General features: G+C 39.6%; 1 long non-coding RNA gene across 1 annotated transcript; it reads right to left on the reverse strand.

Moving 5' to 3' along the window:
- Positions 1 to 1,997: 1,997 nt before the first annotated feature.
- Positions 1,998 to 11,043, reverse strand: LOC127626599 (uncharacterized). Its single transcript, XR_007968467.1, has 3 exons — positions 11,023 to 11,043; positions 4,541 to 4,739; positions 1,998 to 2,142 (listed from the first exon to the last, which is right to left on the reverse strand). It is a non-coding gene; the product is annotated as an uncharacterized LOC127626599 (long non-coding RNA).
- Between the last annotated feature and the right edge of the window lie 969 nt (positions 11,044 to 12,012).

Consider the following 12,012-nt stretch of genomic DNA (forward strand, 5'->3'; position numbering starts at 1 on the left):
ACATTAGCCACATGCAGTTTAGCGTTGTTTTGGTTAAACTCACCTCTGAATGCCGCTTTACCTGCAGTTGAGCGTTGTTAAACTCACCGATGAATGGGGTTGTACACCACAATGAGCGTTGTTAAACTCACCGATGAATGCGGTTGCCTATGAACGCGCTAAACCTTTGCTGAGAGGGCACTTTGATATCAGATTGTGAGGGTTTTTAAACATAAAAAAACTGTTGGAGGGCCAGATAAAGATGATCTGGGGGCCACCATTATACTAGCCCTGCCATAGATCATTTATTGTAGCCTATTCCTTTTTATTTTTATTTATTGCAGTCTCGACCCATTCAGCAGCAGACCATTGCGGTGAGCTTACCCAAGACGTCAAATTTCAACGCTACAGGCTCGGTTCAGAGATATATAGAAGTCTATCGGACTACCCTGCACGTTATGTTTGCTCTCCTGATCACAACAGAAGTGGCGTAGATAGTGGCGTGTGCAAAACTGTCCCAATTCTGCTTTTCACAGCTCGGGCCCTTACGCACTTACTCCGCTAAGTGCACTTTCAACAAGTGTCCACTTCGAGGAAGGCCTTAGGGCATAGTGTGCATATTGGGACAGGGCCTTCCTGTTTTTGGTCGAAGTCCACAGTAGTCGATTGTCGAGTTAACGCAGCGATCATTGGTAACTAAGCAATTCAAGAGAACGCGCCCATTTAAGTCAACAGGGTGCAACAGAGTTCTCAACAGAAAATATCACTCTAATCACCCTTTTGCTAATGAAAAAATAATAATCTATAAACAAAGTCAGTAACAGCTAAAATAATTTTAGCTCAAATTTATTTATTTGCTAAAATAAAACATTTACTTACTTTCACATGTTTCATTAAGTCCTCGGCAGTTGCATGACCCATGAACTGGGATCCCAGGTATCTTGACTGCACCTGCCCGCCCTCCCAAAAGCGTACGTGCAGGTCCAGCTGTTTCGTTTTGGTGGTGCGATTAAGACTTTCGTCGAACATCAGCACGAACGGTCCCGTGATTTTGGAAATTAGTCATCATCCGCTATTCCAAAGCGCGTAATGGCTGATGGCTGTCGTTTGCTGGAGACCCTTCACAGCAGTTAGATGTTTTTCACTTTCTGAATGAGACTCCAGCGCCCGTACACCCAACATTCCCAATTTAATAGCTTTCTTGCATAAGCAGTCCCTGCAAACAAGCCCGCACTGGCCCTTTGCGGGCCCACTTAGGGCTAGCCTAAGGGCCCCCAGCAGGCTGCTAGCGCAGGGCCCATGAGAATTTGCTCATTGGCAAAACGTTGGCCCTGCATGGGCAGCCCTCCCTTAGCCCCCAGGAAGCCCTCACTAAGCCCACACAGGGCCCGCACACACAGGGCACTATTAATCTACAACAATAGATCTTGTTCACAATTAATCTGTTTCACTATAAATACTTTTTGGCTACTATATAAGTCTTTGGGAAAAACAATTATTCTATACATCTGGAATGAATGCAGTCACCACATAACTATTTTCTGTATTTTCAAAAATATACAGTAGTCAAAGGGATTTCAAATCAATATATTTATTAATTACAAAATATAAAACATTCAATTCAGGTTAATACAGGTTAATAATTATTAGCTTTAAAGCTAATTTAACACTCTGAAAGGGACTAAAAATCCTCTATACAAATATAAAAATAATTCAAATAAACATAAAAATACCTTTGCTGGGAAAAAAAAATATATATATAAAGTTCACTCTTCCCCGGGGTCTCTTGACTAGTCAGCAGACGGTGGTACCGCTCCTTTCGGTCCACCCGCTCTGTCTCTTGAATTCAGCAGCCACACCTTTATTTCACTCTCAATTTCAGAATCACGAGGACTTGGCTGAAAGGAACATTTTCTTACAGCCTCTGAAAAGCAAATAGGCATAAAACAACACTGTGTATGGGAAGTAATTAATATATGCCATTTCTAATACCACATGCTTACCTGTTACAACCCTCCTTAGACTCAGGTTCTGAAAAGGTCTCTTTTGGTTTGAGCCATTCCAGTTCAATTGAGTGGCTAAAGAATGGCCAATCAATGTTGTCAATATTCTCCTAGTTGCTACCTGGACATTACACCCACCAATGGTTCCTAGATAGGCAGTCTAACAGGAAGGAACATACACAAATTAAAAAGGGATTTTTCAATAAAATTTCAACAGCAGCTAATTATTAGGTCCATAGATAGACAACTAAAAACAAACAAATATTCAGCAAACAATAAAGTTTCAATACGTATTAAATGCGAAGGGCTTTCACTGTGACTGTGAGGTTGATGAGCATAAATCCTCTGTTTGCATGTGAGAGAGAGAGAGAGAGAGAGAGAGAGAGAATGCACACAGTACTTACATCTACTGTGTTTACGTGAATACTCGACTTGGCATTTTGATATATTTTTAGGTTTATTTGGCCATTTAGGTGCACAAACGAAGACAAAGGCTATGCTTGTCTGTGTTGCGCTTGGAGCATGTGCACAGCATCCTGCCAGTAGAATTCTGTTCTCTTTCCTACTTATCACACTTTTAATATTTCTTTTGAATATAAAGCACATCCTGCTCTTTTTTTTTTGGTAAGTATCCTCTAAACACAGTTAGTTATGTCTTAAATAAGCATAAAAGTTTTTAACAGAAACGGCAATTCCCGGTTGTATGATGAAGTTAAGCTGAGATATTCTGCTGTCACTCTCCTAACCCTGAGCATGTCGATCAATTTTTGTTTCTGCATAAAAATCTGAAAACGGTGGCATCATGCCCATTCAAAGTGCACGTTCCCCTCATATTTTTCCTCCCTGATAATTTTTTTGTCACAACTTTATTCCTATTATGCTCCATAATTACCAGAGCCTATAACGACTCAAATGTATTCTTCTGGATGTGTAATAAATCGGTCAGCATCAGCCCGCCCCTTTTTCCTAATATGGTGTCTGTGTATATCAAATGTACACGCTAGCAGCTCTAGAATCTTTGCTGTGTATGTTCAAGCAACTCACTCGTCTCACGACGTTGAGCTGGCAATGTTTTACAGATGGTCTTGAAGTGGTACGTGGGCAAAGCAACAAATCGGCATTGAATTAGTTATCGGATGATATTAAAGGGTAGTGGGATTATTTGTGGTTGACCTGGAAATTTTAACTTGATCAAAAAGTTATGGATTTGATATTAGCTGCGAATTCAGAGCATTAACTTAAGTTGTGTCAGTGTAACGTTATCGATAGCTAGCCTAGTCTAACCGAAAACTAGTTGGCTAACGTTACTGCCTGCCATACAAAGCCAATAAGCCATAGTAACGTTATCTGATCGGTTTTGAAACATCTGTTCTGTTTTGTCTTGTGTCAAAGTCTCCAGCTGGTTCAATTGTTTTCAGCTTCATAGAAATGAGGGTGTTAAATTTGTTGTAGGCTAACTGCAAAATCCAACCTAACGAAATCTGTCAAACTTCTTTCAAAGTCCTTCATCACATATTAATATTAAAATAACTTAATTTCAGAGCACCACAAAGTCAGACCTCAGCACCTTTATGTACCTTTAATGTAAGATGGTTCTTAGGTCACATACCAATTTAAAATCATAACATAAAAACTGCAATGGTACTGTTTTTAAAATCATGTGTAGTAGGCCTAAGTGTACAGTAAGTGTGTGTGTAAACATGCTTTAATGAAGTAGACTTCAAAAGTAGACTTTTGAATTTGAGCTTACAGTTCTTTCATCAACCTGTCTTTTACATAAACTTACAAAATAGATACTTTAACTTAGTCCTCAGATAGAGGAGGGTTGCTGCTAGCTCCGTTAAGGTATTTCTGTCCCTCCCAAGCTGCATTGAAATGGTATGTTTAGCAGCCAGAATTTAAACATTTTCAGGGGAGAAACCCCTGACCCCTCCTAACATGATCCATATCACCCGTCAGAAAACAATTGCAACGTCTCAGATTGTGCCCCCAGAATTTTGGCTTGCATGACGCCCTGTCTGAAAATTTAATAATTTAGAATGATTTCAACGTAGAAGAAATTACTTTATTTGGTGCACATTCCAACACTTAAGACCAAATTGTTAAATACTAAGTGTCTAAAAGAGTTTGAAAAAACTAAGTTAAATTTAAGTTGTTACCGTTTTTGCTTTTATGGAATGTTTTAAGTTGTTTAGTCATTGAGCAGTGTAGACGTGCTTCAGCCCTAGTAGATACACTATATGGACAAAGTATGTAGACCCATTGACTTGGTTCCCCTTTGCAGTTGCAACAACTTTCCCAAATACTCTTGTGGATGTATGAGCATAAAATTCCACTGACACCCCACAATCTTGTAAAAATCCTTCCCAGAAGAGCGAAAGTTATTGCAACTGCAAAGGGGGACCAAGTCCATGTTAATGCATATGGATTTGAATGGCATGCCATTGAAGTTATTGAGGGTGTAATAGCATACTTTTGTCCATATAGTTAGAGCCAGAGGCTCGGTCAATGCTAGTTCAAAGTAATTTCTGTCTTGAGAAGAGCTACTGTTGACATACCAAGTCTTTCCGACATTGATGATCTTCCATTTTTGCTCCAAGATATCCATGTCCTGGTAGTTTTGGAGGGGTAATATGACGTCATCTGGCAATGTGACCTCTTTTGTGCTTGATCGAGAGATATTTGCCACTGTTCTCTCCAGCATAGTCAGCCTGTCCTTAATCTCCTCTAGTGTACTGACTAAATATCTATCAATACCTGAAAATGAAGAAAACAATTAAAACTGAGCACAGAGACCGTTTTAGCAGAATAATAGGCCAGCTATAAACTCGATTTATGTAATTTACTCTTTTAGCATGCAGGCCACATTTAAAAAATCAGTCAGTCAGTCAGTCAGTCAGTCAGTCAGTCAAAAAAAAAATTGGATCTGGAAATAAATCGGAATTGAGCATTAATGCCTGCAGTCTGAACATAGCCTTTGTGGCTTTCTGTGTCACTTTCTCTGTACTATAATGATACATAGCCTTTACAAATATACATGACAACTTATGTTGTTAAAATACTACTGTATCTGTAATAGGTGAAAATATGAAATGTGCTAATGAATAGAGATGCACAGATTGACCGGAATGGGCCGATTTTCCCGTGATCGGCCATGACCGGCGACCGGCCGGTCAGTCCATATGCCGATCTTATGCCAGTCAATGCACTCATGATTACCATCGCGTAACATCAGCATCACAGCAGTTTCACACCGCAAGCGTGAGCGGCGCATATTTTTCTCGGAGTACATGTTAACAAATGAGTGCATTCACAACGGCAGCATGAGCAGAGCGTGAGCGTCAAGTGTGTGCAGTGAAGCGTCGGTTTCGGCACTGAGTCTAGTTTTTGCTGTGCTGCGCTGCTCACGCTCAATTAAAGTGAAAGCACCCTTTCGATGGACAAAATAGAAATTATTTCTATTTGAATTATTTATTATTTTATTTTCTATTTGCTCAAAATGCACAGAATAAACGTGTAGTGAGTTTTAACAAAAAACTGGAGTATGTCAGAAAATAAAATGAATAATAAAAAACATTTATAGAAGATATACGCATTTAAGCTTATTTTTAATCATTCAGTTGCATTATAGCGATTATCTGTTAAAAAAAATGTTCTATGTTATATGCAAAATGTTCTATTAAAGAAAAGATGGAAAATAAATATTTCTGTGTGCTGTAAAGTGGTTAGAAAAAATTAATTTGGAATCGGCTAAAATAGGTATTGGCAGGTCAAACTCAATGAAAAACCGGAAATCAGAATAGGCCTAGTGTGCATCTCTACGAATGAAACAATAAAATCCACAGACAATACATTACAGACAAAATCCTAATATTATTAGGTAATGTAAGGCCTAGCCTAATACTGAAAGAAATGGATATTAACATTGAGTTCTTCTATCAAGAACCAACTCTTATTGAATAACCATCATTACAAGATGTAGCCACAAAGAATAAAAATAACTTTTGCTTCCAACGCTAGAGAGGTGTAAGCCTTTTTACAGTTTTTACCTGCTGATAGAGAGTGCCTCACAGGAAGGGGAAGGCTGCAGGTGAAGGACGGCTTGCAAGTGGAAGGTGGATCTCAGGTGAAAGTTGAAGGTGACTCGCTGGTGGAAGGTGACTCGCTGGTGGAAGGTGACTCGCTGGTGGAAGGCGACTCGCTGGTGGAAGGTGACTCGCTGGTTGAAGGCGACTCGGAGGTGGAAGGTGGCTTGGAGACAGAGTAACCAGAGAGTTATGACCAGAAGGTGGCAAACCCATGGGTGATGGTGGAACTGGTGGCTGGTGTACGACTGCAGCTGTGACTGTTTGTGATTGTCTCTGCCGTTTCAGTGGAGCAGGTTCAGGCTCAAGATCAATGTAGCGTTTGGTAGGTCTGCACAAAATGAGGAAAAACAATCCAAGAATGCATTTTAACACACATAAACAGCTGGCTCATACTAAACAACTGGCTCATACTATTTTAGATATAGTAATAGTTTGCTTTCAGGATCTTGTTCACAACATTCATAACTTAGAATGCACCAGCACTATAATTTATGTTTAATATTTAACCTAATTTGCATAAATGTACTAGACAGTAAAAGCAATAGAACAACACTTACTGTCTTGACCGCTGACTGCGATCTAATTCTTCAGGTTCACTGGCTACAATTAGATTTGTTTCTGCCATTTTGGCTTTATATCTTGCCTTTGCATAATCCACTGTAAGAAACAAAATAAATGTCAATAGGTCTTTCATCTATTCACATTTTCCTTGACACCTTTTTATGCAATGCTTAGTTTAAGCTATTTACAATTCTGGGAGAGAAAAAAATCTACCTGCTGTGCCCAAAACACAGATTTCATGCGCTTTCCAAGTCTCTCCAGGAACTTCATGCATCAGCAAAGCTGCCTTCTGTTTACCAGGGTCAGTATAAGGTGGCCACAGAGTTATGGAGGAGTCCTCATTAAGCCATTTGCTGCTCACAATCCCTACTGAGTAATCTGGGAACTCAACAATGCTGTACAGGGCCATCTCAGCTTGTGCAAGGTGGTTCAGCTGGTGGAGGGTGGCTCGCTGGTGGAGGGTGGCTCGCTGGTGCAAGGTGGCTCGCTGGTGCAAGGTGGCTCACTGGTGGAGGGTGGCTCACTAGTTGAAGGTGACTCGCTGGTGGAAGGTGACTCAGCTGGTGGAAGGTGGCTCGCTAGTTGAAGGTGACTCGCTGGTTGAAGGTGACTCGCTGGTGGAAGGTGACTCGCTGGTGGAAGGTGGCTCAGCTAGTTGAAGGTGACTCAGCTGGTGGAAGGTGACTCACTGGTGGAGGGTGGCTCGCTGGTGCAAGGTGGGTCACTGGTGGAGGGTGGCTCGCTGGTTGAAGGTGGCTCGCTGGTGGAAGACATTTACATATACAAAAAAGAAAGAAGAAAAAACCCTCAGTAGCTATGGAGAAATGGAATGGCTGCCCATTCTGTGTCTGTGTGGATCAAAACATATTTTCTTGTTATATCTGACAGGTAATTTATTTGGTCTGTACTTTCTAGATGACTTGCTTTATAAACACCTATGTCTTTTGAATCTAGAGGACTGGAGTAAAGGGAATCTAGCTTTGAAAACCTCTTGAAAATTATGTACTTTGTATTGGTCTTTTCATCACATAGTATGTTCTGTACCAGTCCCAATTTCCCTTGAGCCATCACACAGTTGTCCCCAGTAGTTGTGGCAACGCAGAACTGTTGAAAGATTGCCTTTTTATACTGGGTGCAGTGAGGCAGGTTAGGTATTGATGGACCACATGAGTGTCTCATTTTCAGCAAAGGTGTCTTGCTGTCTGTCTTCTTTGCTTTTTTGATGTAATAAATGTCCTTTCAAGTGTAATTTGGTTAAATATTTGTTTAAGAACAAACTGTGGTTTCCGGAAGCTTTTTTCAATTTCCTCATGTAGTTTTCGAATGGAAAAGCTGACACTCCATCTAAAGCTCCATACCTCCTAACATCATCAGCCAAATGAGTCAAACTGTGCACATTATACACCAATTCATCAGCACCATACAACTGCTCAAATTCGCTTAAGAAATGTTTCATGAGAGCATCAGCGTAGTCACAGTAATAATTACACAAGGCAGGACAGAGCATCAAGTACATGGCAATTGAGAGATTCATGAAATTTCTGTAGTGAGAAGAGGAAAGGATGTCTTGTAAAACAATTGGGCCCATGATAAAGTAAGAACTGGCGGAATTCAGTGGCTTTCCACCGGTCAATGTCTGCTAATCTTCTTGGCTTTCTCTGAAACTCAATTGGCATATGCTGCCTTAGCTGCTGCAATCTCACAGAGATAGCCATCACTGCATGCGAGCCCAACCTACAAGAAAAATCCCCTTCATCCAAAAGCGTATTAATTTTCGAGTCACTCCGAGGCAAACTAGGTGCATGTAGTCCAGAATGAACATTGTAACCATGCCTATGTTAATCCGTGCAAGGGAGAGTTGCCCCTATGGTGTTCCTCATCCTCCTGTCTAGAGAACTGATCATCTGTGCGGAGTGTAGCCGTCTTCTCTGGGAAAGTCATGTGGTTCTTAACATAGACTCCTTCTTGATTGCAGCTCACACCCAAAGTACCCATTGTGTCCCTTAATGTTTTTAATAAACGATCTTGCAGGAGCATCGCAAATGAAGCAGTCAATCTTTAAAGTAAAGTTCTTTCCTGCCACCTCAAAGCCTTGCTCAAGGCTAGCTACCTCCTGCACAAAGTCAGACAAATACTGCTCCAAATCCACAGGCTTGCTATTGCCACAAAAAATTCCAATAACAAAAGGTTCCTCTTCAAATGACACTTTTCCCAAAATTGGCCACAACTGCAAAGCAGAGCTCTTGTACAAGGGCAACCCATCAAAATTAATTTGGAGGCCAATAGAGTTGCTATCTTCGCTGATGAGAGTTGAAATTGTCCGCAGGTGAGTGAGAATGCCAAAATGTATATATTCACCACCTTTGATGTTTTTAACATTGCCTGCTATTTGTGCGGTTTGTAGCAGGGTGCGAGCTTGCTTTGGCAAATTTGGATGGAACTCCTGTAGTGCACAAAGAAGATCTGAGAGGGTGTTCTGTGGCACATCATTCCTCAGAGCCCACTCACACAGCACCTTTGATAGTTTTGCACATTCATCTTCCACTGTATCACCCTCATCACTACTGTCACCATCTTCCACTGTATCACTCTCATCACTAATGTTGCCACAGTCATCAAACGAATTTAGACAATCCATGAAAACATCATCTTCCTCATCATTGACATCCAGAGATTCAGGATTAACTTCTCCCAAACTTTCACCACCATTAATCTCCTGAACTGAAGATGGTAAATCAAACGAATTCAGGATTCTTAATGTGTGTCGGCGTTTAGTCCAATAACTCCTTGAAGCCATGTCCTTGTAATCTGTGATAAAATATATTTCACGAGTTCACACTTACATCAATTAAACAGAGTGAAGATTATGCATTTGGCGTTCCAAAAAAATTTCCCGAGATAACCCGATCTGTACAGTTGCGTCTCTCTTTTACCTGCGCTTCCAGTTTTGGCACGATTCTCTCACTCACTGAGTTTCGCAAGCGCGAAGAAGAGGGCGGGTCCACCTTCATCATGTAGCCATTATTTTCCTTATAATAATGTATAATTTGCAAAAAGTAAAATGCATCTGTGTAGATGAGAGAATCATCTAAAGTGTATGCGCGTTGTTCACACTCTATGGCCAAGCATGCGCGCTTAAAATAGCATCTGAATGTACGTGCAACGCGCCACTGACTTTAGACTAGTTTTTTTTTTTTAGCGCAATTGTTTTCTGGAACTGCAAAATATCACCAGGGATTGTTTGCGCTGAAACACGCCTCCTTTTTGCGCCGACCGCCCAGGGAGCGCAAGTTCATTTCCTAGTTTACCGACGTGCGTCTGTGGAGGGAAAAGTCCGCTTTGCGCGGGTGCAAAATAGGAATGATAAATGCGTCAGTGTACGAAGTCAATTGCGCCGGGTGCAAGATAGGGTCCCATGTCTCAAAGTATATATTAGCCTCTTATCTTACTCATGCTGTTCCCTTTTCATAATCAACATAGATGAAAAAAAAAGAATATTAATATTTGAACGAATATGAAACTAAATGCGCTTATTTAATGGCTACAACATGTAGAGGGCTTACTCCATAATGTACAAATTGCTGCACATTAATTTTGCAAGTTGAAAGGCATTTGTTTGTACATAAACATATATGCAACATTTGTTAAGTTCACGGATAATTGTGTGTGTATTTATTAATCATTATGATACTAAAATCATAATAAAGTAGGATGTATGTGCAAAATCAGATAAGCCCAGAATATGAACGCAACGCGTTTAATTACACATTAAGAATTGTCCTCCTAGAAAACCATTAAGAACGCATAATGTGTCTTAATTCAGATTAGAATGTGTCGAGATAATGACTTATTACATCGAAATAACGATATATGTTGTAATTACTTAATATATCGAAATAACAAGATTTCTTTTTCTTTCTTCACCATGCAGATCAGGGCTTCCATAGAATACAGCTTGAATATAGGCTAATTGCTTCCAGAAATTATTTTTGGGGTGCTATCGGGGTGCTTTGGTCTTTCTTGGGGTGTTGAAGCACTGCTAGCCCCTCCTATAGCGCTGCACATGCATGTCTGTGCTACAGAGAGAGTTGGAGGTGAATAAAACATGTTTATAATGAAAAAGCAGCAGTCATAATTAGTTATATCTCCTGTCTGAAAAACTGCTAATTAGCAAATCCAGGTGATTGGAAAAAAATACTGAGGTGGACTTTTACTTTCTGAACCTGGACTTTACACCTCTGTTTAAATGTGCTGGTTGTTCATCAATTATTAAAGAGTGGGCATGACATAAGAAGTGAGTGGGCAAGCATGACATTAAGACATCACCACAATATACTAATCAGAATGTAGCTACATGGCAAAAAAATCACAGATGCAGGATGGTCACTTACCAACAAACAGATGCTGAAGCTGGAAAAGAGAAAAGAGAATAATTATTTTCATAGAGAAATGCATTTGATGAGACTTTCCAACAAAAAAATAATCTATTAAGTACTATTAAGTAGGCCCACTACTATAAAAGTGACTTTAGACATGTTACTTTAAGTTACTTTAGACATACAGTAGGCTAGTCAGTGACAGTAAACAGCAATAGAACATTTCCTGATATATACTGGTCTAAATATTTTATAGTCATTATTGCATCAATAATTATTACAAAATGACAAGTGTGGCTGACTTCATAATAGTTTTCCCACCTGTAGGCTATATACTGTTAGACATTTTATTGCATTTTTGCGTGTAACTTACTGGCAGCACTATTGCCAGTAAGTTACTGTAAGTTCCCTTTACAGTAGCTTACCTGTAAATGTGTTTTACTGGTAAGATGCCCTTACTGCAATTTCATTTTACAGTAAGATGCCCTTACCGCGATTTCATTTTACAGTAAGATGCCCTTACTGCGATTTCATTTTACAGTAAGATGCCCTTACCACGATTTCATTTTACAGTAAGATGCCCTTACCGCAGTTTCATTTTACAGTACAATACCCTTACTGCAACTTATTTTTAATTTATTTTACACTATTTTATATTTTGCATTAATGCTATTGAATTTAATAAATTCCAAAAAAGTGACTTGAGTTCATGTACATCAGCATATTTTTTATTTTCTGTCACAATCAATTACATAAATTAAAAGAAGGGGAACTACCATTTTAACTAGTGGAAATTGAATTGTTGATGTCAAGAATTCATATCCTGGAAATGAATAAAAGTTAAAACGGCTTGCCATAGTGATTGGCTACATTGCTGCTCACCGCTGCAAAACTATGGAATTACTATTGTGTCAATAATAATGAATGTAACTTTATAAAACTGAACGTAACTTTTTCAGAAACTATCAAAAATATTCCATTACAAAAGAAGAAAAACACAATTAA

Source organism: Xyrauchen texanus, chromosome 33, assembly GCF_025860055.1.
Source record: "Xyrauchen texanus isolate HMW12.3.18 chromosome 33, RBS_HiC_50CHRs, whole genome shotgun sequence".
NCBI lineage: Eukaryota > Metazoa > Chordata > Actinopteri > Cypriniformes > Catostomidae > Xyrauchen > Xyrauchen texanus.